The following is a 15,776-nucleotide window of genomic DNA, read 5'->3' as shown; positions in this document are numbered from 1 at the left end:
TAAACCTGTTGGACCATAACCTGGTGTTGTGTGATTTTTAACTAGTAACTCAGTTGGTCTGGCAGCATTTGTGGAGAGAGAAAGAGAATTAATATCGAGTGTTCTGTCAAAGGTTCAACAGACCAGAAACATTAATTTTGATTTCTGCATCTGTGGAGAGAAATCAGAATTAATGTTTCTGGTCTGGTGACCCTTTTTCAGACCACTTGCTTGCTCTCTCCCCTAACGCTGCTTGGGGTTTTCCAGCTCACCGTGATTTCTTCAGAACTGACAGAGCTTGGAAGAGTGATAGTTGTGTTGTTTTGCCAGTGCATCATCTCTCATCCTGAACATCGATTCTTCCCTTCCACTCACAACATTTAGTTAAAACATTTAAAAAAAGCCCTGCAGATGTGGAAGTAGGAATGATAACAAAACAGAAATAGGTGGAAATCTGAAGAGGGGTCACTAAGCCCAAAACGTTAACACTGCTTCGCTCCCCACACATACTGCCTGACCTACTGTGCTTCACACCTAACTTTTCTTGCCTGCTTTCGCCACCTCTCTCAGGCCTTCTCATTTCGCCACCATTTCAGCAAAGAATATGTGGGGGGGGGGGGAAAGGGAATGAAGAACATCACGCGTTCTGATTGGACATCACTATCACGTGCCCCACTGCGGGACACCCCCCAGCTGATTGGTCTGTCACCGGGTGAAGGCGTGGTGTGGTCGGAAGGTTTGTTTGATTCAGGAGGGGCAGTTGTTGAATGATTGACAGCCGCGGCGCAGAGGGTGTTGGGATTGTCAAAACAAGCCGCATCCGTCGGTTCGAAGATTTGACCTGTACAGGCGGAGGCGCCATCTTGGAAAGTAGGGCTTGTTGCTGTAATTTCCCGCCGAGATCTACACATACAGAACGTATTTTTAAGTCACAGTAAATAGTTTATATCACCGTGCTCTTTTTACTTTGTTCACAACAATACTTTCTCTTCGTTTTAATAAGTACGAATGATAGATATATGAAACCGCTGGGTACGTATCACTATAATGTTTTCTGTGTATTTTGTTTCAGAGATAAGGAAGAAGGGAGTTTGTATTGCGGCCTGGCCCTTTTACTGTGTATCTTACCTCCTGGAAATGGCAAAGTAGAGGAGCTAGTTGCTATCTCATTAGTGTTCCCCACCCCCTCCCGCTCTTCTATTGGGGAAACCTAATAGACGAGCTCTCGTATAAATTGTGTTAATTGATTTTTCTTGAAAGTATCTATTCGATCTGCTTTTTAATACGTTTCTCGGAAAAGCATTGATTCATTTGAGTTGTTTTCGGAGGGAAGGTTGAGATTGTCAAGATATGCTTGTGACAGTTGCACGGGTTTAAGACCGTATAATGTTTCCAGTTAATTGAATAACTAGCTTTAATTGCGTAGCCTTGTATTATATTTTACTTTTCAAGTTATACCCATTTTAAATGGAGGATCTTTTTGTTTTCTGAGATTATAACTAGTTTTGCACTTAGGAAACCTTTAACCTTTCAAGTGTGCGTGATGATGTGAAATGCACGATAGGGGATATTCGATTATAGAGTCATAAAGTTAAACAGTTTGGAAACAGACCTTTCAGTCCAACTTGTCTGCACTCCCAGACATCCTAATCTGTCCTAGTCTTATTTGCCAATCATGAGGCTGGAAGAACACAACAAGCCAGGCAGCATTAGGAGATGAAGTCAACATTTTGGGTCTCACCCTTCAGGGTTGTGGATAGGGTGGAGGGTTATGAGTGGGGAGAGGGGTGGAGTGGTGAGGTAGTAATAGGTGTTCGGTCTGGTTGGTTGATGGGAAGGAATGAATTAGTTTGGTGGCTAGAAGGAAGGGTTGGTCAGAGGAATCAAAGGGGATGGGGTGGAAAGGGAGTTGGATGTGGGAAAGGAGGTTATTTGAACTTGGAGAACTCATCGTTGAGTCCTCTGGGTTGTTGGCTGCCCAAGCGGACGATGAGGTATTGCTCCTCCAATCTGTGGGCTGATTTGCTGTCGTAATGGAGGAGGCCAAGGATGGTCATGTCTGAGAGGGAATGGGAAGGGGAATTGAAATGGATGGTGACTAGGAGGTCAGGTTGGCTCTTGCAGGTCCGGCTGAGATATTCAGTGAAACGTGCCCCTAGTTTATGCTTTGCCTTACTGATGTAGAGAAGACCACATTTGGAGTACCGGATACAGTAAACTAGGTTGGGCAGCCTACAGCCTGAAGGACTCAACACTGAGTTTTTCAGCTTCAAATAACCTCCCGTCCCATTCCCAACTCTCTTTCCAGGTCCTCCACCTCCTTTCCATTTCACTTGCCGACCCTTCTTTCTAGTCATCAACTGGATTCATTCCTCCCATGACCATCCAAACAGTATCCTCTACTGTGTTCACCTATTGCTAGTTTACCACTCTGCCCCTCTCCCCACCCATAATACTCCCTACTCTGCAGCTCCCTTTACCCCCACCCCCAGTCCTGAAGAATGGTTATACCTGAAACATTGACTTCTCCACCTCCTGATGCTGACTGGCTTGCTGTGTTCTTCCACCTCCTGCTTGTCTACTTTGGATTCCAGCATCTGCGGTTTTTTTAGTCCCTAACTAAGCTAGTCCCATTTGCCAGCATTTGGCCCATATCCCTCTTAAACACGTCTTATTCATATATCCATCCAGATGCCTTTTAAACATTATAATTTTACCAGCCTCCTCCACTTCCTCTGGCAGCTCTTTCCATACACACACCACCCTCTGCGTTTTTAAAAAAAAAGTTACTTCTCAGGGCCTTTTTAAATCTTTTCCCTTTCAACTTAAACTTATGCTCTCTAGTTTGGGACTCCCCCACACTAGGCAAAGACTCTGGCTATTCACCCTATTCATGACCCCATGATTTAATAAACCTCTATAAGATCAACCCTCTGCCTCTGATGTTCTAGGGGAAAATAAGCCCCGGTTTATTTAGCCTCTCCCTGTCACTCAAACCCTCCAGTCCTGGCAACATCCTTGTAAATTGTTTCTGCACCCTGTCAGATTTAACAACATGCTTCCTATAGAAGGGCAACCAGAATTGTGCACCATATTCTAAAAGTGGCTTCACCAATGTCCTGCAGAGTCGCAACATGACATCTCAACCCCTAAACTCAATGTTCTGATCAGTGAAGACAAGTGTGCCAAATGTCGTCATCTTCATCCTGTCTACCTGTGACTCCATTTTCAAGGAACTATGCACCTGCACACTAGATCTTTGTTTGGTGACACATCCCAGGATTCTACCATTAAATGTATTAAGTCCTTATCTGATTTGTCTTACCAAAATACAACACCTCACATATATCTAAATTAAACTCCATCTGCCATTCATCAGCCTATTTGAGTTGATTTAGATTTGCTCTGTTAAACTTACAATTTAGAATTTTGAATGGAGGAGGGTTGCTAGACACAATGTTAACTCTGCTTCTTTCTCCACTGATGCTGCTGGACCTGCTGGGTTTCTCCAGCACTTTTTGTTTGTGCTTGTAATGCATGTTCAGTAGTCACCATTATGTAATTTTATCTATTAAACTAAGGCTTCTATACTTGGTAACTTATTCAAAACGAAATGTAGGTTAGGAATGTGTAATTAAATTGACATTGACTCATTGGCAAAAATAAGATTTAAGACTCATAATTTTGTGGTAGAACTTCTTAGAGGCATTCATTATTACTACAATCAGATACTTGCATCATACCTAATGTTCTGGGGAAATAAATTAATAATTAAGCAAATGCTTAAATTCAATACATTTAATATGAGAGACATCCTGGATTTAGACTGTGGTTTGTGCCATGTTTATGCTTATAAATTTCAGCGTCAAATTCGTAGTGAAGACTAGCTAGCGCCAAAGCAGTTCTGACAGTCTGTAGAGACCCACCCATAATGTTGTGATCTCTGTTACATGTTGGGTCTGGTATGAATCATAACATGGTTAGTCTAGAAAGAGGCTATTTGTCCTGTCAAGTCTGTGCCAATTCTCTGCAAGTGCAGTTTAGCTAGTCTTATTTCCTGACCTTTCCTCATAGCCTTTTTTTTCTTCTTAAGGCGCTTTATCCACTCCTTTTTGAAAACCAATTTTGAATATCTCCTCCACCCTTTCACATAATGCAGATCACAAACACTTGTTTTCAAGAAATGCTTTTCCTCATTGGCTTTTGAACCAGGTCTACATCAATATTTTGGGCTATGTTTTCATTAGGTTATTGAATTTAACTTTTCTACACCCCTGTTTCACTCCCCTTGCCATAAATCATATGTTGAGGTTTGACTGGGTTAAAATCCATCTGGGAGACAGTGAGGACTGCAGATGCTGGAGATTAGAGAAATGTGTTGCTGGAAAAGCGCAGCAGGTCAGGCAGCATCCAAGGAGTAGGAGAATCGACGTTCCGGGCATGAGCCCTTCTTCAGGAAAGCCATTCCTGAAGAAGGGCTCATGCCCAAAATGTCGATTCTCCTGCTCCTTGGATGCTGCCTGACCTGCTGTGCTTTTCCAGCAACACATTTTCAGTTAAAATCCATCTATTAAACTTTTAAACTGTGAGTAGAATGTAGACATTATGTGATGTATTCTTTTGCAATCTGAGTGCTCATTACAATCTGGCATGGCATAAAAAAATGTAGAATACTTCTTATTAGCATTTCTGGGAGAGGTATTGTGAGGGGATCTGACTTGAGCAAATCTTTTAATTGCATTGTTGTAAAAACCACCTGTGATAAATGAAGCACTGGATCTTGCATCACAGTTAACCTTTAAGATCTCTTGCAGCTTTTTGCCTTAATGGCAATAATGCATGATGGTTAGAGCTGATTTCTACAAAATTTAACAAGGAAAGAGTAACCTGTGAACTTGTGGTTTTAATTTCAGCTATGAGTTGAGTTGCTCACCCCTTGTGGTTTATTTGCTGCAGTTTAACGCATGTTTGTTTTCTTAAAGCACTTTTAATATATTATGTATGTGTAAAATTGTAACATGTATGATTTTATAGGTTTTAAGTATTATTCTAGGAACAATTTTCAATTGTTCATCCCCAACTTTTTCAGGTAAAATGTTGGCTTTCATCTGGTATAGCATTCTGATTCTTCTGTCTGACCAATTGCAGTAAACAAAGCTTCCATCTCCTCCAAATTATGAATTGGGTGAAAACAAACTCACTGACCTTTGGACTTGCAACTTTATTGTAGTGATTTTCAACATGTCATACCTCAGTTACGACACCACTTTAGGGCAAACTAAAACATGTTTTTATTTTTTAAAAAAAAGCGAAATATTTCAGACTTCTGATAGCTGAAGTAAAACAGAAAATGTTGGAGAAACTCAGATGCTGCATAATCTGGAGAGAGATACAGAATTAACATTTTAAGTTCAAAGATACTTATGTGATATCAGCTCTGAAGAAGAGTAATGTTTCTGGCCGCACAGATGCTGTCAGATTTGCTAGGTTCCTCCAACAGTTTCAGTTTTTATTTCAGATTTTTCAAAACTCCTTTCTGAATTTCTATATTTGAATGTAGTAAGAGAGACATTTCAGGCACTTAACTCATTGTTCACCTGTTTAGAGAATGTGTGTTTGTAAACAGTTGTTTACAATATTGTACTCTTGCTACTCCTACACATGAATGTCATGTTGAATAAATTATTTTAGAACTATTTGAATTCTGCTATAAACAAATGCAATTTAAATTGGTTGTTTGGATCTCCAAATCTTTGGGTTAGTTTATTATTTAATAGAACTAGTTTTCTAGCAACTGAAGTTCAACAAGACTACAAATGGAATTCAATCCAGATAAATGTTAGGTGATGCACTTGGGCAGGACAGAGGGAATACGTGATGAATGCTAGGTTACCGGGAAACACCAAGGATCAGAGATCTTCGTCTGCATGGCTGTTGGTCCCTTACGGTACATGGACGGGTCGATAAAGCACTTAAGGCAGCATATAGGAAAACTTGTCTTCATATGCTAGAACTGTACTAAACTTTGGTTAGGCTGCAACTAGAATATTGTGTGCAGCTCTGAAATTCTCATTATAGGAGGGATGTTTTGCCTGGAAAGGGTATAGAGGCGATTTACATGTAGTCTAGGCTGGAAAGTTTGTTATGAAGAGACATTGGACAGACAGGGATTGTTTCCCTTAGAACAGAAGAAATTGAGAGGGGACTTGATTGAGATTATAAAATTACAATGGGAACTTTCCCCTTGGTGGAGGAATCAACAACTGGGGCATAGATGTAAGGCGAGAGGTTTTGAGGGGATATGAGGGTGGGAAATGAGTGTGGTGAAAAACTGGAATTCAATACAATATCAACTGTTAGAAAATAGGAATACAACCTTTTAGGTGCTTGTTCTGGGCTCGCACAGACTTGCCTAAGCTGTGGCACTTAACTGGCTAAAGATTCTTTTTTGAGCTGTAGACCTCTGAGTCGATATACTGATCATAGTCATGAATGCACCAGTTTACTTATGCTCACTTGATTTGCAGTTTCATCCTGAATTATTATAACACTGAAATGGCATGAACCAAAGCTAATGATGATTAAAATTTGGAAATTTTGGTTGTCAAAACATGAATCCACAAATTTGTCTTTACATCATATGGAGGGTTAAGTTGAAAGGGGCGTAAAGCTTTAAGGTTGTTTTCATTCTATTTCCTTTCCATTCCCCAAAATCCTTAATTTCATGCTAAAACCAATTGTTAGTGCTGGGAGAATAGGACATGAGAGCATAAGTAGACCATTCAGCCCATCGAGCCTGACTGTTGGAATACTTTGCCTTTTAATCACAGTGCTATTGTCACCCTTTATGCCATTGATAATCAAAAATTTATCAACCAGTTCTATATACTCCAAGCCTGAGCTTCCACTATCCTTGATGGTAGACAATTCCAAAGATTTACCACCCTCTGATTAAGAACATATCACCTCATCTTGGTCCTAATTGGAATCACCCTTGCTATTAAATTGTGTCTCCTGTTATAGACTTCGAAACTAAGGGAGACATCTTACCTGCTTTAACCCTGTCTATCCCTTTAACTATTTTGTAGTCTTCCATGAGATAACCTCTCATTCTTCAAAATTTTAGAGACTATAGGCTCAGTTTGTCTAATCTCCTCATATGACATTGGTGGGGCTAAGTGTGTCATGATTGAATAAGATTGCTAAGGATAGTATCTATTTTCTAAACAGCGTGTTCAGTGATATTATTGCATATCTCTGGAGCAGGTGGGACTTGAAACGAGGCCTCTTGGCTCAGCTCAGAAGTATGGACATTGTGCTGCAGGTGGTGGTGAGGAGGCACAGCTCAGTGGTCAACACCGCTGCCTCACAGTGCCAGGGACCTAGTTTGATTCTAGCCTTGGGTGACTGCCTTTGTTTGAAGTTTGCATGTTCTACCCACATCTGTGTGAGTTTCCACCGTGTGCTCTGGTTTCCTCCCACAGTCCAAAGATGTGCAAATTAGGTGGATCGGTCACAGTAAATTTCCCCATAGTGTGCAGGCAAGGTAGGTTAGCCATGCTAAATGCAGGGTTACAAGGATAGTATAGGGTGCTGAGTCTAGGAGGTTTGGTGGAGACTTGATGCATTGAATGGCCTCTTTCTGCACTAGTGATTCAGTGGAAATCAAATGTCACTATTCTATACTAAATGCTATCATCTGTAATATTTTTATTATTTATTTCAGCCAAATGACTCTTGTTCCAAAATACTGCATGTATGGAATGGGCGAGTAAGGTTTACAGAGAGCTGTGTATTTATAAATAAAATAAAGAAACTAATCCTTGGAGTGTTTTGCATAACTTGAGATGGAGACTCCTTATTCTGTATTTGTTTTGCTGCCAACCTTAATGTTGCTCTATCCTAACTAATATTTCTGAAAGTTTACCACTTGATTGAATTTTACACTTGAGCGAAAATTGTTATTTGAAAAAAAAGTGTTTCTGTATTCTCAATTTGTTGTCCTCCTGTTCAATGGAATTTTAAAGGAAATGAAAGAACATTTTTAACCAAGATGACATTGGCTTCATGAGTTAGTTACTAGCCACATGGGTATGACAGTTAGCATTTTTAGTAATTTGAGCATTAAATGTTGATATCATTTGATTAATTTACTGTCATGTGTATTTTGCCTTTAGGATTGCAATTTTGATGTTCATTACACTATATTTACTAAAATGTAAGCAGTAAGAACAAGTATCTCGATTAGTGAATGATTTCCTGCATTGGCTAATGGATGGTAGAGCTTTTAAATATGCACAAAATACATTCACTGTACAAGTGAAGAAGGTTATCTCAGTACAATGGAATCTTGATCACATGGGCTAATGGGCAGAGGAATGGCAGATGGAGTTTAATTTAGATAAATGTGAGGTGCTGCATTTTGGAATGGAAAATTACGGCAGGATGTATACACTTAATATTATGTCCTGAGGAGTATTTCTGAACAAAGAGACCTTGGAGTGCAGGTTCATAGCTCCTTGAAAGTGGAGTCGCAGGTAGATAGGATAGTGAAGAAGGTGTTTGGTATGCTTTCTTTTATTGGTCAGAGCATTGAGTACAGGAGTTGGGTTCGTCACGTTGCGGCTGTACAGGACATTGGTTAGGCCACTTTGAGAAAATTGTGTGCAATTCTGTTCTCTCTCCTATCGGAAGGACCTTGTGAAACTTGAAAGGGTTCAGAAAGGATTTACAAGGATGTTGCCAGGGTTGGAGGATTTGAGCTATAGGGAGAGGTTGAATAGGCTGGGGGCTGTTTTCCCTGGAGCATCAGAACAGAGGGGTGACCCTATAGAGGTTTATAAAATCTTGAGAGGCATGGATAGGGCAAATAGACAAGGTCTTTTCCCTGGGGTGGAGGAGTCTCGAACTAAAGAACATAAGTTTAGGGTGAAAGGGCAGAGATTTAAAAGGGATCTAAGAGGCAATGTTTTCACACATAGGGTGTTGTGGTTCTGTTCGCCGAGCTGGGAATTTGTCTTGCAAACGTTTCGTCCCCTGTCTAGGTGACATCGTCAGTGCTTGGGAGCCTCCTGTGAAGCACTTCTGTGCTGTTTCCTCCGGCATTTATATTGGCCTGTCTCTGCCGCTTCCGGTTGTCAGTTCGAGTTGTCCACTGTAGTGGCCGGTATATTGGGTCCAGGTCGATGTGTTTGTTGATAGTCTGTGGATGAGTATCATGCCTCTAGGAATTCCCTGGCTGTTCTGTTTGGCTTGCCCTATAATGGTAGTGTTGTCCCAGTCGAATTCATGTTGCTTGTCATGTGTGTGTGTGTGGCTACTAAGGATAGCTGGTCGTGTCGTTTCGTGGCTAGTTGGTGTTCGTGTATACGGATCGTTAACTGTCTTCCTGTTTGTCCGATGTAGTGTTTTCTGCAGTCCTTGCATGGGATTTTGTACACTACATTAGTTTTGCTCATGTTGGGTATCGGGTCCTTTGTTCTGGTGAGTTGTTGTCTGAGCGTGGCTGTTGGTTTGTGTGCTGTTATGAGTCCTAGTGGTCGCAGTAGTCTGGTTGTCAGTTCAGAAATGCTCCTGATGTATGGTAGTGTGGCTAGTCCTTTGGGTTGCGGCATGTCCTCGTTCCGTTGTCTCTCCCTTAGGCATCTGTTGATGAAAGTGCGAGGGTATCCGTTTTTGGCGAATACTTTGTATAGGTGTTCCTCTTCCTCTTTTTGTAGTTCTGGTGTGCTGCAGTGTGTTGTGGCCCTTTTTGAATAGTGTCCTGATGCAACTTGTTTGTGTGTGTTGGGATGATTGCTTTCATAGTTTAGGACTTGGTCTGTGTGTGTGGCTTTCCTGTAAACCTTTGTGGTGAATTCTCCGTTCGGTGTTCTCTGTACCATCACGTCTAGGAATGGGAGTTGGTTGTCCTTTTCTTCCTCTCTAGTGAATCAGATTCCTGTGAGTGTGGCGTTGATGATCTGGTGTGTGTTCTCTATTTCTGTGTTTTTAATTATTACAAAGGTGTCATCCACGTATCTGACCCAGAGTTTGGGTTGAAGTTGTGGTAAGACTGTTTGTTCTAACCTTTGCATTACTGCTTCTGCTATGAGTCCAGAGATCGGTGAGCCCATGGGTGTTCCGTTGATTTGTTCGTATATTTGGTTATTGAATGTGAAGTGTGTTGTGAGGCACAAGTCCAGTAGTTTAAGTATGCCGTCTTTGTTGATAGGTTCAACGTCCTGTTGTCTGTTATGTCTGTCCAGCAAGTTGGCTATTGTTTCTTTGGCTAGTGTTTTGTTGATGGAGGTGAATAGTGCCGTTACATCGAATGAGACCATAGTTTTTTCCTTGTCTCTGTGTATATTTCTGATGATGTCCAAGAATTCCTGTGTCGATTGTATAGATTGTCTGGATCCGCTGATCAGGTGTTTCAGTTTCTGCTGTAGTTCTTTGGCCAGTTTGTGCGATGGTGTCCCTGGTAGTGATACTATGGGTCTGAGTGGGATGTCTGGTTTGTGCACTTTGGGTAGTCCATAGAATCTGGGGGTGGTGTTGCTTTCAGGTTTCATTCTTTGTAGGTCAGACCTGGTTATCTGTCCGTTTTTTTTTGTAGATTCCTCAGTGTGTTGTTTATCCTATTGGTGAGCTGTGGGGTGGGGTCAAACTCCCTCTTTTGGTAGGTGTTGGCATCAACAGATGCCTAAGGGAGAGACAACGGAAAGAGGACATGCCGCAACCCAAAGGACTAGCCACACTACCATACATCAGGAGCATTTCTGAACTGACAACCAGACTACTGCGACCACTAGGACTCATAACAGCGCACAAACCAACAGCCACGCTCAGACAACAACTCACCAGAACAAAGGACCCGATACCCAACATGAGCAAAACTAATGTAGTGTACAAAATCCCATGCAAGGACTGCAGAAAACACTACATCGGACAAACAGGAAGACAGTTAACGATCCGTATACGCGAACACCAACTAGCCACGAAACGACACGACCAGCTATCCTTAGTAGCCACACACACAGATGACAAGCAACATGAATTCGACTGGGACAACACTACCATTATAGGGCAAGCCAAACAGAACAGCCAGGGAATTCCTAGAGGCATGATACTCATCCACAGACTATCAACAAACACATCGACCTGGACCCAATATACCGGCCACTACAGTGGACAACTCGAACTGACAACCGGAAGCGGCAGAGACAGGCCAATATAAATGCTGGAGGAAACAGCACAGAAGTGTTTCACAGGAGGCTCCCAAGCACTGACGATGTCACCTAGACAGGGGACGAAACGTTTGCAAGACAAATTCCCAGCTCAGCGAACAGAACCACAACAACGAGCACCCGAGCTACAAATCTTCTACCAAACTTTGAACACACAGGGTGTTGCGTATATGGAATGAGCTGCCAGAGGAAGTGGTGTAGGCTGGTACAATTATAACATTCAAAAGACATCTGGAAGGGTATGTGAATAGGAAGGTTTAGAGGGATATGGGCCAAGTGCTGACAAGTGGGACTAGATTAATTGAGGATATCTGGTCGGCATGGACGAGTAGGACCGAAGGATCTGTTTCCGAGCTTTCCTTCTCAATGACTCTATCTGTAAAGGTAGAAGTTGGATTTTATCGAAAGCTTTAATGTATATGACTAGGTACAGGTCACTACTTTAATGACTTCTGTTGGATGTCATTGAACTAGAAAACACACTAACACCAACTAGGTAATTGTACACCTTTTTATATTTATATTTCATGTCGTCGCAAAAACCAAATTTCTCAGTATTAGAATATTTCACTGTTAGTTCTGAAGTTAAGCTCCTGGTCTTTTTATTGTCAAGTGTGTTGCTGGAAAAGCACAACAGGTCAGGTAGCATCCGAGGCGCAGAAGAATCAACGTTTTGGGCACAAGCCCTTCATCAGGAAGAGCTTATTCTCGAAACATTGATTCTTCTGCTCCTCGGATGCTGCCTGACCTGCTGTTCTTTTCCAGCACCACACTCTCGACTCCAGCATCTGCAGTCTTCACTTCTTCCTCCTGACTTTTTGTGCCAAATTCCTCTTGCAAAAATGCAATTGTCAACAAGTTTGAAGAAGTCAACTTTATTCATGCCACCCGTACTCTAATTACGTAAGGAAATTCTGCTGCTTGCTTTGTTTTAATCCATCTGTAATACAAAATACTGACACATAGTTGTTTAAAATATGGATCCGATGACTGACAGATTTGCCGGGCCAGTGTGTGGGAAATTTATTGATTTGTTTTCAAATATAAAGTGAAACTTTTTACCAGTAGCAGTGTTCTCGTTTTATAAAAGTTCACCTGTCTACTTAAGTGACCTTGATGCAATTTGAGTGAAAAATCATTCTTTATGTCGAGTAGTTCAAAATTAATCCAACTCTGTGTATTCTGCTTGTAGAATTTGATCTCTGGCAATCTAATGAACATATGGAAGAATGGAAAATTAATTGTTTTAAAATTGTTTTGTTGTTCTGCTTGTGTAATAATCTCTCTTTTGAACTTTACTTACAAATAGAAAAGGTGTACAATTTTCTTCGTGCATTTTTAAAGTTAATTTAGTATTGTTGACCCAACAATGGGTCAAATGTGATTCCAAGATTACAAATAGACTGGTCTAATCCTAACCTCTCTTCATGAAGAAGGTTAGAGTTCATATCTAAGGAAACAGAGTTTGGAGGAGTGACAGATTATGCTGCTCCATCTTCTCAATGTTTAAGGTGTTGTTTAAAATCCACATATTTGCCTATTTAGATGGTTATCTATGCTGTATCATCTTATGTGCCTGAGTCTCATTTTTTCTATAAGACTGAAAGTGCCTTGGGAAGCTCTATTGTATGGTACATCACTGCAAGTTGTTATATTGACCATGGCAAAGATGCCATACTGATTTACAGGAGAATGGAATGGGGCAAAAATGATTTTAGGAGAACAGCTTACATATATACTTCTATTGGCTGTGTTTTGTAGTTAGTGATAAAGTGGCAGTTCTCACTGTTGACTTATAGAATGCACACAGCACAGGTTTTCAGCTCACACTGACTGTTATGACATTTTGAAGGGGCAGTTCATCTTGCACCACTCCATGGCCGCCTTCCCCATTGTGCAGGTCATTCGTTCTTTTCAGATAATAACCAAATTTAGTCTTTAATGCTTCAGTTGAACATGCCTCCAATACACACTCTGGGACAGTTCATTCCAAATTCTTGCCACTTGCTACGTGAGGAAGATTTTCCTCCTGTTGACATTGATTCTTTTGTTGTCCCATCATCTCTTCCCTCCTCCCCCCACTCCCATTCCAATATTGTTAAATGGCTCAACATAATGACTGCTTTTCTACCTTCTATTCCTGATGAAGGGCTTTTGCCCGAAACGTTGATTTTCCTGCTCCATGCATGCTGCCTGATCTGCTGTGCTTTTCCAGCATCACTCTAATCTAGACTCTGGTTTCCAGCATCTGCAGTCCTTGTTTTTACCTGCTTTTGCATGTTGTTAATCCATTACCCTTGCCTCTAGCACCCCATTGTTAGCTGTAAGTTCTTATCTGATCTGAGTCATGCTCAGCTGAACTTCTTGTTTCACAAAACTCCGAATTTAACTCTTTCCCTACCTGCTTATACCCTATACACATTCTCACTTTTGCTAATTATCTTAAGTCTATCCCTATGAGACTGGATTGTACCTCCATAAACAGCTTCTCCTTATCTACTTCATCCAGACCAATCATTGTTTTGAGTACCTCATCAGATCTCATCTCAACCTTCTCCAAAAGAATGCAGTCCCAACTTCTCCTATCTATCTAAGTGAGTACATCTCTAGAACTATTCACATGAATCTTTTACATACCTTTCCTAGATGTGGTGCCCAGAACTGGACACACTATTCAGTTGAGGCCGAACCAGAGGTTTATGTGAGTTTATCATAGTGTCTTTGATTTTGTACTATATGCTTAATTGGCACTTGGGATGTGGTTTGTTTAAATGCCCTCTCCACTTGTTCTGCTATTTTTAGTGACTTATGCACATGACCTTCAGCTCCTGTTACTTCTGGAACCCCTTTAGAATTATACTCTCTTTTCTTTTGTCACTCTATATTATTTCTCCCAAAATTAATCCTTTTGCACTCTTCTGCATTAAGTTAATTTTGTCACTTGGCTGCCCATTGTGTCCTTTTGAAGTTCTGTGCTATCCTTCTCTTAATTCACAATGATTGAGTTTTATGTAGTTAACCTAACCCTGGCTGCTGGGAGCTCTACTATATGAAGGGCCAGATGGCCTACTCGTGCTCATAGTTCTTATGTTCTTCAACCTCGTTATCAATTATTATGGTTTCTATTTACTTTCACTTGGCCAGTTTCGTATCAGTGTTGCTACTGTCCTTTTTACTGTGAGTGCTGACCATGCGCTGAGGTCTGTTGTGCAGCATTTTGCCAAATGTTTTTGGAATTTCACGTGTCCTACATCAACAGCACTACCCTTGTCAAACTTCTCTGTTACCACATCCAAAGAAAAATAAGGCTAAGTCGGTCAAATGTAATTTGGTCTCAGTGCTTCCATGTTGGCTTTCCTTAATTAGTTGGCATTTGGGACAAATACGGTTTAATTTTGTTCCAAATGATTGTTTCTAGAAACTTTCCCACTACCGTGAATTAACTAACTGGCCAGAAATTCCAGAGCTTACCTTTTTAATGAGTCTATTTTTGAACAAGGGTGTGACATTTGTAATTCTCGATTACTCTAAGTTGAGGAAAGACTGAAAAATAAACTTTATATGTACAGGCAGTATTTCCGATACTGCCCATCATTTTTAAACTCTTCAAGTAACTAAATAACCTCCATTTTCACTATGTCCTCGGCAGCGTCTCCTTGCTCAGAGTCATAGAGATGTGCACCATGGAAACAGACCCTTTTGGTCCAACCCGTCCACGCCGACCAGATATCCCAACCCAATCTAGTCCACCTACCAGCACCTGGCCCACATCCCTCCACACCCTTCCTATTCATATACCCATCCAAATGTCTTTTAAATGTTGCAATTGTACCAGCCGCCTCCACTTCCTCTGGCAGCTCATTCCATACCCGTACCACCCTCTGTGAAAAAGTTGCCCCTTAGGTCTCTTTAATATCTTTCCCCTCTCACCCTAAACCTATGCCCTCTAGTTCTGGACTCCCTGACACCAGAGAAAAGGCTTTGTCTATTAACCCTATCCATGCCCCTCATAATTTTGTAAACCTCTAAGGTCACCCTTCAGCCTCTGATGCTCCAGGGAAAACAGCCCTAGTCTGTTCAGCCTCTCCCTTTAGCTCAAATCCTCCAACCCTGGCAACATCCTTGGAAATCTTTTCTGAACCCTGTCAAGTTTCAAACATCTTTCCAGTAGGAAGGAGACCAGAACTGTACGCAATATTCCAACAGTGGCCTAACCAATGACCTGTATATCCGCAACATGACCTCCCAACTCCTGTACTGAATGCTCTGACCAATAAAGCATAGCATACCAAATGCCGCCTTCACTATCCTATCTACCTGCGACTTCACTTTCAAGGTGCTATGAACCTGCACTCCAGGGTCTCTTTGTTCAGCAACACTCCCTAGGATCTTACACCATTAAGCTGGTCCTGCTGAAGTCCTGCTAAGATTGCTTTCCCAAAATGCAGCACCTCGCATTTACCTGAATTAAACTCCATCTGCCACCCCTCAGCCCATTGGCCCATCAGATCAAGAACCTGTTGTAATCTGAGGTAACCTTCTTTGTTATCCACCACACTTCCAATTTTG

At 41.3% G+C, this 15,776-nt stretch overlaps 2 protein-coding genes across 7 annotated transcripts in view; one reads left to right on the top strand and one right to left on the bottom strand.

Moving 5' to 3' along the window:
• The window catches only part of syt19 (synaptotagmin XIX), a 109,566-nt gene extending 109,030 nt beyond the window's left edge, over positions 1–536 (bottom strand). The window contains exon 1 of the mRNA XM_072591761.1: positions 519–536. The gene's annotated coding sequence lies outside the window, so the exon portion shown is untranslated. The remainder of the gene's footprint in view (positions 1–518) is intronic.
• Positions 537–803: 267 nt separating this feature from the next.
• The window catches only part of LOC140493615 (serine/threonine-protein phosphatase 6 regulatory subunit 3-like), a 135,984-nt gene continuing 121,011 nt past the window's right edge, over positions 804–15,776 (top strand). For 3 of the 6 annotated variants that reach the window (XM_072592245.1, XM_072592248.1, XM_072592247.1), the window contains exon 1: positions 804–1,011. The gene's annotated coding sequence lies outside the window, so the exon portion shown is untranslated. The remainder of the gene's footprint in view (positions 1,012–15,776) is intronic. The other 3 variants (XM_072592246.1, XM_072592243.1, XM_072592244.1) reach the window with 2 other exon arrangements.

Source organism: Chiloscyllium punctatum, chromosome 22 (genome assembly GCF_047496795.1).
Source record: "Chiloscyllium punctatum isolate Juve2018m chromosome 22, sChiPun1.3, whole genome shotgun sequence".
NCBI lineage: Eukaryota > Metazoa > Chordata > Chondrichthyes > Orectolobiformes > Hemiscylliidae > Chiloscyllium > Chiloscyllium punctatum.
The sequence above is the reverse complement of the archived record's forward strand: the minus strand, read 5'-3'. Positions and strand labels throughout refer to the sequence as shown.